Source organism: Meriones unguiculatus, chromosome 5 (genome assembly GCF_030254825.1).
Source record: "Meriones unguiculatus strain TT.TT164.6M chromosome 5, Bangor_MerUng_6.1, whole genome shotgun sequence".
NCBI lineage: Eukaryota > Metazoa > Chordata > Mammalia > Rodentia > Muridae > Meriones > Meriones unguiculatus.
Window position 1 is genome coordinate 16,402,330 of NC_083353.1, and position 13,676 is coordinate 16,416,005.

A 13,676-nucleotide genomic window follows, 5' to 3' on the forward strand; every position below is an offset into this window, starting at 1 on the left:
TTCATTTTCATTGAGTTCTAGGAAGATTTTAATTTCTTTCTTTATTTCTTCCGTGACCCAGCTGTCTTTTAGTAGCAAGTTGTTCAGTTTCCATGTATGTGTAGGATTTTTGCTATTTTTGTTGTTACTGAGGTCCAGCTTTATTCCATGGTGATCCGACAGGATACAAGGGATTATTTCAATCTTTTTGTATCTGTTGAGGCTTACTTTGTGACCAACTATGTGGTCTATTTTGGAGAAGGTTCCATGAGGTGCTGAGAAGAAGGTAAATTCTTTTGTGTTTGGGTGTAAGGTTCTGTAAATGTCTGTTAGATCCATTTGATTCATGACCTCTGTTAGAGATATTGTTTCTTTGTTTAATTTCTGTTTAGTTGACCTGTCCTTTGTTGAGAGTGGGGTGTTGAAGTCTCCCACTATTAGTGTGTGGGGATCTATGTGTGGTTTAAGTTTTATCAATGTTTCTTTCAGAAATGTGGGTGCCCTTGTATTTGGGGCATAGATGTTCACGATTGTGATGTTTTCTTGGTGAAATTTTCCCTTGATGAGTATGAAGTGTCCTTCTCCATCTCTTTTGATTAATTTTGGTTGAAAGACTATTTTATCAGATATTAGAATGGCTACTCCTGCTTGCTTCTTGTGTCCATTTGCTTGAAAAGCCGTCTTCCATCCCTTTACCCTCAGGTAATGTCTATCTTTGTGACTTAGGTGTGTTTCTTGTATACAACAGATTGCTGGGTTTTGTTTACGCATCCATTCTGTTAGTCTGTGTCTTTTTATTGGAGAATTAAGCCTATTGATATTGAGAGAGATTAATGACCATTGGCTGTTAGATCCTTTGAATTTGATGTTGGCTGTGGTCATAAGGTTGTGTGCTTGGTTGCTTTTTGTTTTACTGTAGTGGGATTGTTTATTTTCTGTGTTTTCTTGAATGTAGCTAGCTTTCTTGGGTTGTATTTTCCCTTCCAGTGTCTTCTGTAATGCTGGATTTGTTTGTAGGAATTGTTGAAATTTGTTTTTGTCATTGAATATCTTGTTTTCTCCGTCTATGAGGACTGATAGTTTTGCAGGGTATAGTAGCCTGGGCTGACATCTATGTTCTCTTAGGGTCTGCATGATATCAGTCCAGGCCCTTCTGGCTTTCATAGTCTCTGTTGAAAAGTCAGGTGTGATTCTAATGGGTTTACCATTATATGTTACTTGGCCTTTTTCTCTTGCAGCGTTTAGTATTTTTTCTTTGTTCTGTATACTTACGGTTTTGATTATTATGAGGCAGGAGGATTTTCTTTTCTGGTCTAATTTATTGGGTGTTCTATAGGCCTCTTGTATTCTTATTGGTCTCTCCTTTAAGTTGGGGAAATTTTCTTCAATGATTTTGTTGAAGATATTTTCTGGGCCTTGGTGCAATGAATCTTCTTTTTCCTCTATTCCTATTATTCTTAGGTTTTGTCTTTTTATGTTGTCTTGAATTTCTTGGATGGTCTGTGTCAGGAATTTTTTAGATTTAACATTTTCTTTGACAGATACATCTATTTCTTCCATTGTATCTTCCACACCTGAGATTCTTTCTTCCATTTCTTGTAGCCTATTGGTTATGCTAACCTCTGTAGTTCCTGCTTTCTTCCCTAAGTTCTTTCCCTCCACAATTTCGTCCATTTGTGTTTTTTTTTTTTTTTTTAATTTTTCCAATTCTATCTTCAGGTCTTGAGCTATTTTGTTGGTTTCCTTCCCCTGTCTGACTGTATTTTCATGTTTTTCCTTCAATTCCTTCCGCTGTTTGTTTGAACAATCCACTGTTTCTTTTATTTCATTCAGTGATTTAAGCATTTCCTCTCTAAAGGCCACAGACTATTTGGCTGCAGCTTCCCGTATTTCTTCACAGATGGCCATAATCTCCTTGTCTTTAATTTATTCCATTTCTTTACGGATAGCCATGATCTGTTTGTTTTTATCTTCCTCTAATTCTTTTCGTATTTTATTTGTTTCCTCTGTTATCTTCTTCATGAGCATAGATATTAGGTCATCTCCTTGAATTTCATTTATGCTGGGGTGTCTAAGGCTATTTGCCCCTGGATAACTGGGTTCTGGAGATGCCATATTGCTCTGGCTTTAGTTGGTTGAACTTTTACACTGTCCTCTTCCCATTGGGCTATCTTAGTTGTTTGAATTTAGTTTCTGGTTGTTCCTGGACTCTTGTAGTGGAGAGAATCCCTTTGGTAGGAAGATGGTTTTTCCTGAAGGAAGTCTTTCCAGCTTTTTGGGTATAGTCACTGGATGTCCGGTGTTTTTCAGGAGTTGCTACAGCTCACCTCAGGCATAGAGACCTGGGTAGTAACTGTGGTCCTGGTTAGTCGAGAGGGCTCTCCTCTCACTGGGAGAAGTCCTGGAGACAGTTGCCCTCCTTCTGGGTTTCTTGCTGTAAATTTAGTGATCAACTGCTGTAATCTGTGTGTCCCGTGGTTTGGTCCGTTTTGTTAGGGATAACTGGATGCCCCTTGGAGCAGTATCTGGGGGGTTGATCTCAGAGTTCCCGGTCTTTTGTAGGTCTGAGGTTGGGGCTCTGTGCCCCAGAACCCAAGAGGTAATTTGTGGCGGGTGAGTACTGCTCTGGTGTCTTGGGGCGCACAGTTCTGCCTGTAAGGTGTATTTGGTACAATGCAGGCCTCTGGGCTGGTGGAGTGTGCGCCCGCCTGCTAGTCTGCAGAAGCTGAGTTTCTGATCACTCTGTGCTCCCTGTTTGGGCCCAGATCTGTGATGGCTGGGCGTACTCACCTGTCTGCGATCTGCAGGCTGCTAGACTTTCCCTAGGTGACCCCAGCAGCACGGTTTCTTCCTTCCCTGTGGGGTCCTCTCTGGACAGGGGTTCGCAGTCCCTTTTGTACTGGGGCGCACAGCTTGTCTGTACCGCTGAGCTGAACGTACAGATCTCTGCGCAGCAGGAGCTCAGTTATGTTGGCGGTGGGTACCCGCCGTCTTAGCGACCTTCCGGGGATAGACTGGGTGACCTGTGATCAGTCTGGCAAGTTTGCTTCCCAGTCGGGTCCCCCCGCGGCTGGGATTCCCAGCCTCAGGCACCCTTGTGCTCACGGATCAGCCTGGGAAAGTGATTGGGGCACAGATGCTTGCGGCTCCAGCCCGGAGACCCAAAGCCTGTGTTACCCGGGATTTCTTCCGGGTTCTGGCTGGGTAGCCATGAGTGGACCCGACCGATTCCCACACCTTGGGAGCCTCCCCTCACCTGGGAAACACGATTGATGTAGTTTCAGGGCCCAGAGTTCAGTCTCCTGGTCTCTGCACGGTGAGTGCTGTCCTGCTTCTCAAACGCGGTGCTCTCCCGCTGTAGCCATCTTGGCTCCCCCCCCCAGTATGGTTTTTAAAAATATGTTTTTATGATTCTCTAAAATTTTTTGGTGTCTTTTGTTATGTCCAAATTTTGTGTTATATTTTTGTTAATCTGGATAGTCTCTTCCTGTTTTTGTTAGTATGGATATGGGTTTGTCTATCTTGATGATTTTCTCAAAGAACACACTACTAATTTTTTGAATTGTTCTCTATTTCTATTTTATTGATTTGAGTGCACATTTTGATTATTTCTTTCACTTTCATCTTCTTGGATATGATTATTTGTTTAGGTTCTACAGTTTTCAGGTACAAGTTGCTAATGTCAAATCTCTCAAACTTTTTTTTAAAAGATTGAATTTTTATTAAAATGTTCATATGTCTAAAAGTTAAACATTAGATTACAATAGTGTCTTTGGTGATTTTTTTTCTTTTCTTCTTTAATTTTTCTTTTTTATTAATTACAGTTTATTCACTTTGTATCTGAGCTGTAGCCCCCTCCCCCATCCTTTCCCAATCCTACCCTCTCTCCCTCTTGTTCTCCTATGCTCTTCCCCTATGCCAGTGATAGGGGGAAGGTCCTCCTCCCATTCCATCTGACCCTAATTTATCAGGTCTCATCAACACTGGGTTCATTACCTTCCTCCGTGGCCTGGTAAGCCTGTTCCCTCCTCAGGTGGAGGTGATCAAAGAGCCAGCCCATGAGTTCATGTCAGAGACAGTCCCTGTTCCTATTATTGGGGAACCCTCTTGGACACTGAGCTGCCACATGCTATTTCTGTGCAGGGTTTGTAGGTAATCTCCATGCATGGACCTTGTTTGGAATGTTAGTCTCAAAAATAAAAAGATTTCTTTGTTCTGTTTCTCTCCTTGTGGAGCTCCTGTTCCCTCCATGTCTTTCTATCTCCCCTTTCTTTCATAAGATTCCCTGCACTCTGACCAAAGTTTGGCCTTGAGTCTTTAGCATGTGTTTTGATACACTGTGGGATAGAGTCTTTCAGAGGCCCTCTGTTATTGGCTCCTTACCTGTTACCTGTTTTCTCCCTCTATGTGAAATCTCTCAAACTTTTTAATGTCAGCCTTTAGTGCTATGAACTTTCCTTTTAGCACTGGGGTTTTATTGTTTTCCATAAATTAGGGTCTGGTGTTTATTCCCTTTCTTTTAATTTCAGAAAATATTTCCTTTCTCTACTAATTTATCTATTTTCCTACTTATCATTCTGTGAAAAAACTTTGCAAGCTTTTTTTTTTAGTCTATATTCAGTCCCTAGTGTTCATATAAGGTGGAAGGAGTTATTTTAAATTTCCTGTGTCTGTTGAGACTTGCAATGTGTTCAAGTATTATGCAGTCTTGACTTTTTAACAACCCTACTTTATTTAGGGTTATTAACTGTTTCTACATTCCTTCCCAACCTTCAATACTGAGCAAGAGTGAAAGACGTTTAGTGGGAACAGTGGCCAGATTTCCCTCTGTTATTTCCTGCTATGTAGGGTCATAGGATTCTTTTGTGGGCAATACCAGTGTCAGTCATCCAGAAATCCAGAAGTCCAGGTAACCAGCAAATCAGCAAACAGCAAATGCAGTAGCAGACTGAAGGAATAGGAAGCACTCTTTCTCCAAACCACCATGAATTCTTCCTCTGGATTTTCATATTTATTCTCCTCAAAGTCTTCAGAATTAAATTAATTTGACTGGGCAAAGACTCTTCAATCTCTCTCCATGAGACACCAACAAGTGTGGAAAAACTTAAACCGTCATCTTGGGAAATTAACAAAAATCCTCAACTTCCAGATTTAAGTAAGGTCTGGTACCTTGCCAACTGAACATTTTAGCTTTTTTGGCTCTTAAGATGACGAAGTCACTCTTTAACTAATGGTATCTATTGTTTAACAGGAGGCAGTCCGAAATAGACTGACAAAGGGCCCCTGGCTTGACTACTCAGTTTACTTACTTCCAAATGCTAGATCCTGGGCCATGAAGCTTTTGACTGCTTGGAAAGGAGGGCTTGCCTAGGGGAAGCCTTGTTGGAACTAACTTCTCCAGCAGGGAGAAACAACTAGAACTGTAAAAATGAATCTCAGCCCCCTTCTTTCAATGAAGCTAGCTTGCACAGCAACTTGCTGGAAACCAGGAACTTGATTGCAGAAGCCAAGAAGGGATTCTGGACAGTTTATCACTAATTACTGGGACCCGAAGAGCATACCCAGTCTTTGAGACAGGGCTTAATACAGTGGCTCCTGTATCATGGAGTCCTCCCTAGGAGGCGGGCTCAATAAAAATTTAATTGCTTGGGTTTGGGTAGGCCCAAATGGCTACCAGCTGGCAGAGGCTTGGGCTTCATTGAACCTATGATGATGGCATTGATCTTAACTAGCATCTCCTCTGCAAAAAACTCTAATAAATCCAGGCTACCTTTGGGGAAATCTCATTCCTGGTGTTGTGGCCTTTTCCATTGTGTTAGTCCAATGATCACACATATAACCCTGTACATATTTAGACAAACATCAGTGGACAAAACAGAAAAGAAACTCTTAACAGACAAGTTGACATGCATTCATGTAAAATAGATACAAAAAAACAGGTGGACGCATTTACATGCAAATACATTGTTAGGATAATGCTGTGGAGTTCTACAGCGGCTTCATAAATCAAACCATGAACACGTTCCACATGGGGGCTTTTATTACGAGAAGGGGGTGGGGTCAAAAACTGTCTCTGGGCAAGGCAAGAAAAAGAGAGAGAGAGAGAGAGAGAGAGAGAGAGAGAGAGAAGGGGTACAAGTCCTCTTATAAGGTGACCCAGAAAAGCGCAGAACTAATAGGTGGTTGCGGGTGGTCTGCAGGTGGCCCAGACTTTTTGAGGTGACCTCACAGATGCCTGATGTCCCACTCGTAACGTCTGCTGGGGGCTGTCCTTAGGGATGGCTGTTTCCTGAGCCCAACACACATATGTGTATACATATTAACATATAAACAAATTATTGATGAAGCTAATTCCATTGGGCTTTAACATTTTTATATGAATTTATTTGTTTATACCCTTTTAACATAGAATCCTTACCTGAGAAGAATAATTGCCTCACAGAAATTAGCAGGATAAGGGATTATGTGGTATTGCATGTAATTACGTATAGTATTCTGATAGGTTCATGGTAGGTACAGAACAATAATAATTTATGTCATGTGTTAACAAAGTCCATGCTGTAGGATATATGGAAAGACAATTGTTTAAGTGTTTGTATTAAGAGATTTTTTTAACTACATCTGGTTTCACAAGTTCATCTAAAGTTTAAAACAATAATTTCTAGATGCCCAAATACAAACTGAGTCCCACTGCTCCACTGGAATGTTTACTTGTTGGAAGTATACCATACTACATACTTATCAATGTACAAGCCCACTAAAATACCATTCCAATTTTTAAATTCTATGCCTCAAACACAAGGCCACCCAACTCTGTAAAATAAATGCTACTATAGCTTAAATCACATATTGACCTTCATACATTGGTAGCAGTAGATTTTAACACCTACTTTTACCATAAGATATGTCCTTGAAGCAAAAACTTATTGTACATGTTTTGTTGTAAGATATGTAAACATTCTTTTGTTAAAATTCCAAGGAGGTTTTAGTTTGACCTGTTAAGTGTCTTATGCAGAGCATAGTGTTTGCCAGGTGGAATTAGTTGAATTCCGAGGACTTTGAGCAGTATAAATATGACAGCTCAGAAGGCATGGCTGCTTGGAGGAAGACTGTTCACTGCTGGTTCATCCTGCTGCTGCATCTGTTATTTGCTGACTTTCTGGTTACCTGGACTTCTATATTTCTGGACAACTGATACTGGTATTGCCCCCAAAAGGATCCCATGACCCCACTCTGTGGGAAGTAGGACAGAACTCTGTCTCCTGTTCCCACTAACCTTCTTTTCCTCCTACCCTGTGTCAAGGGCTTGGAAAGGAGTTAGAAGCATTTAATAACCCTAAATAAAGTGTGTTCATTTAAAAAAAAATCAAGTTCAACAAAAACTAAACAGAGAATTACTGTTTAGTTTTTAATATCTAACAAATGAGACTTCAAATCAAATCTAATCATTAGAGATGGGAAGAATACTACATACTTATCAATATACAAATCCCAACAAATGTGTTGGGGCCTACAGGTTGAAAACCTCTTAATTAAACCTATTATTGTTAATCAGAGTCCTTTAGCAAAACAGTAGTTTTTGTTAATTTTCCTTCAATACAAAGTAAAACGTGAGGAGTGATGGTCTGAAAGTCATCATGAACCCTAAAGACAGAAAATGTGCTCATGACTGTTTAATCTGGAAATATGATCACGTGGTCTGATTCTAGGACCTCTGATAATCAGCTTTTCTCTCAGCAGTCTCAGCCTGGATGTGGAGCAGAGAATCAGATAAACGAGCACTGTCTCACCACAAAACAAGGGGAAGCTGGTGACAGTGTACTTTCATACTCTTGGTTGGGGTTGCCATCAATTCCACGTTAAGTCCACACCTTGAACAAAAGTCCTGGTCAAGTTGGAGGAAATGCTATTTCTTCCTTCCTCAGGAGCGTCTGCGTGGGTGTCATTCATAAGGGTATATTTGGGTGGAAAATTAAGATGTTAACACAGAAAGAACTCTCATTTGAATCTATTTGACTATTCAAGGGGGAATTCATCCCAAGCATTTATGTGAAATGTTATTTACACTTCAAAGTATGAGTAGAGATCAGTGTGTTTCTCTGAAGTTACAACAGTTTTGACCTTTGGATATGAAATGCTCTTCAAAGTCCATGTGTTAAACTAGTGGCTCCCCTTGGTCAGCTTGGGTAAAGTGACTGGGTCAGTGAGGCAGAGCAGAAACCCACATTCTCATAAGGTCCTTTTCCTACAATGCAGTACTGAATGTATTTTTTTTTTTCTCTGAAACATAGGTCTTGAACTCCCTCTACTGATTTTCTTTTAAAACTTCCCAGCCATTCTTTTATTGTCTTTTTAATTTTTTTATTTATTACAATTTATTCAGTTTGTATTCCAAATGTAGCTCCTTCCCTCAGAACGTCACTGAAATACTCTACCAAGAAGGGTAATAAAGCAGATGCTGAGACTCATAACCAAACTTTGGGCAGAGTGCAGGGAATCTTATGAAAGAAAGGGGAAATAGAAATACCTGGATGAGAATGGAGGGCCTTTTTGTTTCTTTTGATCAGGCTTCTTTTCCTCACAACTGCAAAGGCTTTCCTGAGGGACCATTTCACTCAGTACATTGTAAGGTATAGCATTAGAACAGAATCCCTTTTTGGAGGGTCATTCATTCTCTGCTGGTTTTTGTGAGAATGTGTAAAAGGAACTAAAGGACATTAGGTGAGATCATTACTCAAAAGAAAAGGAGCCTAAACCAAAGAGTGGGATGCTATAAGCAGAAGCATTAAATATTTCTGTTTTGTTGGTAAAGTGACTATACTTATAAATTATACATATTTAAATTTTACTTTATGGAAGGAGGAGGGGCAAGATGGCGGCGCCCGGAGGACTCTCATTCTGAGCAGCTGCAGCAGGATCAGCACAGTGACCAGTAACCAGAACTCGCGGCCATAAAACACAGTCATTGTGTTTCCCAGGTGAGAGGATACCCCACGGTGGGGAATTCAATCAGCTTTTAACTCACCGGCTAAACCGCAAAAGAGATCCCGGTTCCGCCAGACGCTTGGCTGCCGGCCACCAGCCCCAGCCCCAGCCCAGAGCCACAAGCCAGTGTCTCTGGTCATGGTCCCAGACTGAACCATGCACACCACACTATCAGAGACTGGAATTTTCAGTCGAGAGATTACCCCAGGGTACAGGAAACGACTGGCACCGGCCTTAGGTCACCCAGACATCCCCTGGAAAAGACTCGGGGTCCACGGGCACCCCAGGAGCCAGCCCGGAGCCAGAGCCGGGGACCCAGGTTCCTGCAATGAGCCCTGCCTACCTGCGCGCCTGATTCACTGCCTGAGATAGAACTGTGGGCACCAGGGCACCAGCGAATGAGTTTCACTGTCTGGTGCAAACACACAGGGAGGGAAACGGCTGGTCTAATCTCAGAGCACTCAGCTGACACCCCCAACCTGAAAAGGTCCCCGGAAAATTACCCAGCTTAGGGATTCACCCAGGTTCCCAAAGGCCACAAAGGCAGACACAGGCAGTTTCTGCGCACCAGACAGCTGGCAGAGACTGAGCTGCCATCACACAGCTGTGCTCCAGGCACAGGCAGTTTCTGCTGCCAGCCAGCTGGCGGATACTGAGCAGTGTGCACCAGGGCAAAAAAAGACACTGGGAGTCCCTGTCTCCAGAGAATCCACAGGGAAGGAAGGAAACTGTACTGACCTAAATCAGCCAATCCTTCCCTAGAAAAAGTCTAGCAGACTAGTGGGGCCGAGGCGCCAGCACTCAGCTGTGCTCCAGACACAAGCACAAACAGTTGAGGCGCACCTGATGTCCAACTGGGTCACAGCAGCTGATCATTAAATTTACAAGAAACCCAGAAACAGGGCAGCTGCCCTCAGGACTTCCCTGGGTGAGAGGAGAACCCTCTCGGCTAACAAAGACCACAGTTACCACTCAGGTTTATATCCTTGAGGTGAGCAACACCTGAAAAAACACCAGCCATCCAGGGACTATACCCAAAAAGCTGAGAAGACATCCTTCAGGAAAAACCAGCTTTCTGCAAAGGGGATTCTCTCCACCACAGGATCCCCAGGAACCACCAGAAAATAACCCCAAACACCTAAGGTAGCACAGTGGGTAGAGGCCAGCGTAAAAGCTTAAGCAACAAAAGACAGAGCAATATAGCATCTCCAGAACCCAGTTACCCAGGGGCAAGTAGCCCTGGACAGCCCACCATAACTGAAATCCAAGAAGATGACCTAGCAAGTATGCTCATGAAGATGATAACAGAGGAAACAAATAAGATTCGTAAAGACATAGAGGAAGATAAACTCAAACAGAATATTGCCATCCATAAAGAAATAGAGGAAGCTGCAGCCAAACAGTCTATGGCCTTTAGAAAGGAAATGCTTAAAACATTGAATGAAATGAAAGAAACAGAGTTGAAGGAACTAAAAGAAAAACAGGAAAGTACAATCAGACAGGTGAAGGAAGTAAACAAAACAACTCAAGACCTGAAGATAGAATTGGAAAAATTAAAGAAAACACAAATGGAAGAAATAATGGAAAGGAAGAATCTAGGGAAGAAAACAGGAACTACAGAGGTAACCATAACCAACAGACTACAAGAGATGGAAGAAAGAATCTCAGGTGTAGAAGATACAATGGAAGAAATCGATGTATCTGTCAAAGAAAATGTTAAACCCGAAAAATTCCGGACACAGACCGTCCAAGAAATGCAAGACAATATGAAAAGACAAAACCTAAGAATAATAGGTATAGAGGAAAAAGAAGACTCCCTTCTCCAAGGCCCAGAAAATATTTTCAACAAAATCATTAAAGAAAATTTTCCCAAGCTAAAGGAGAGGCCAATTAGAATACATGAGGCCTACAGAACACCCAACAAATTTGACCAGAAAAGAAAATCCTCCCGCCACATAATAATCAAAACAGTAAGTACACAGAACAAAGAAAAAATACTAAAAGCTGCAAGGGAAAAAGGCCGAGTAACATATAATGGCAAAACCATTAGAATCACACCTGACTTTTCAACAGAGACTATGAAAGCCAGAAGGACCTGGACAGATATCATGGAGACCCTAAGAGAACACAGATGTCAGCCCAGGCTACTATACCTGCAAAACTCTCAGTCCTCATAGATGGAGAAAACAAGATATTCAATGACAAAAACAAATTTCAACAATACCTACAAACAAATCCAGCATTACAGAAGAAACTGGAAGGGAAAATACAACCCAAGAAAGCTAGCTACATTCAAGAAAACACAGGAAATAAATAACCCCACTTCAGTAAAACAAAAAGCAACCAAGCACACAACCTGACAACCACAGCCAACATCAAAATCAAGAGATCTAACAGCCACTGGTCATTAATCTCTCTCAACATCAATGGACTCAACTCTCCAATAAAAAACACAGATTAACAGAATGGATACGTAAACAAAACCCAGCAATCTGTTGCATACAAGAAACACATGTAAGTCACAAAGATAGACATTACCTGAGGGTAAAGGGATGGAAGACCACTTTCCAAGCAAACGGACGCAAGAAGCAAGCAGGAGTAGCCACTCTAATATCTGATAAAATAGACTTTCAACCAAAATTAATAAGGAGATGGGGAAGGACACTTCATACTCATCAAGGGAAAATTCCACCAGGAAGACATCACAATCCTGAACATCTATGCCCCCAATACAAGGGCACCCACATTTGTGAAAGAAACATTGATAAAATTTAAAGCACATATAAATCCCCACACATTAATAGTGGGAGACTTCAACACCCCACTCTCAACAAAGGACAGGTCAACAAAACAGAAACTAAACAAAGAAACAATGTCTCTGACAGAGGTCATGAATCAAATGGACCTAACAGACATTTACAGAACTTTACACCCAAACACAAAAGAATTTACCTTCTTCTCAGCACCTCATGGAACCTTCTCCAAAATAGACCATATAGTGGGTCACAAAGCAAGCCTCAACAGATACAAGAAGATTGAAATAATCCCATGTATCTTGTCTGATCACCATGGAATAAAGCTGGACCTCAACAATAACAGAAATAACAAAAAGCCTACACACACATGGAAACTGAACAACTTGTTACTAAATGACAGCTGGGTCAGGGAAGAAATAAAGAAAGAAATTAAAGTCTTTCTAGAAATCAATGAAAATGAAGACACAACATACCCGAACTTGTGGGACACAAGGAAAGCCGTGCTAAGAGGAAAGTTCATAGCACTAAGTGCCTTCAAGAAGAAATTCGAGACAGCTCATTCAAGCACCCTAATGGCTCACTTAAAAACCCTAGAAAAAGAAGAAGCAGACACACCAAGAAGGAGTAGACCGCTGGAAATAATCAAACTCAGGGCTGAAATCAATCAATTGGAAACAAAACAATTCACAGAATCAATGAAACCAAGAGCTGGTTCTTTGAGAAAATCAACAAGATCAACAAACCCTTAGCCAGGCTAACTAAAAGGCAGAGAGAAACCACCCAAATCAACAAAATCAGAAATGAAAAGGGGGATATAACTACAGACACTGAGGAAATCCAAACAATCATTAGGACTTACTTCAAAAGTCTATATGCCACAAAATTTGAAAATCTAAATGAAATGGACAATTTTCTTGATTGATTTGACTTACCAAAGCTGAACCAGGACCAGGTAAATCAACTAAATAGACCTATATCCCCCAAAGAAATAGAAGCGGTCATCAAAAGTCTCCCATCCAAAAAAAGCCCAGGACTAGATGGCTTCAACGCAGAATTCTACCAGACCTTCAAAGAAGAACTAACACCAATTCTCTTCAAACTATTCCACAAAATAGAAACAGAAGGAATATTACCAAATTCATTCTATGAAGCCACAGTCACCTTGGTACCTAAACCTCACAAAGACTCAACAAAGAAAGAGAATTTCCGGCCAATCTCCCTTATGAACATTGATGCAAAAATACTTAATAAAATACTTGCAAACCGAATGCAAGAACACATCAAAGATATTATCCACTATGACCAAGTAGGCTTCATCCCAGGTATGCAGGGGTGGTTCAATATATGGAAATCCATCAATGTGATCCACCATATTAACAAACTGAAAGAAAAATACCACATGATAATCTCCCTAGATGCTGAAAAAGCATTTGACAAAATCCAACATCCATTCATGTTCAAAGTATTGGAGAGATCAGGGATACAAGGCACATATCTAAACATAGTAAAGGCGATATACAGCAAGCCTATAGCCAACATCAAACTGAACGGAGTGAAACTTAAAGCAATCCCACTGAAATCAGGGACAAGACAAGCTACCCACTCTCACCATATCTCTTCAACATAGTGCTGAAAGTCCTTGCTAGAGCAATAAGACAGTTGAAGGAGATCAAAGGGATACAAATTGGAAAGGAAGAAGTCAAATTATCACTATTTGCAGATGATATGATAGTACACGTGAGTGACCCCAAAAACTCTACCAGGAAAATCCTACAGCTGATAAACACCTTCAGCAAAGTGGCCGGATACAAAATTAACTCAAAAAAATCAGTAGCCCTCCTGTATAGAAAAGACAAAAGGGCTGAAAAAGAAATTAGGGAAACAACACCCTTCACAATAGCCACAAATGACATAAGGTACCTCGGAGTAACCCTAACCAAGGAAGTCAAAGACTTG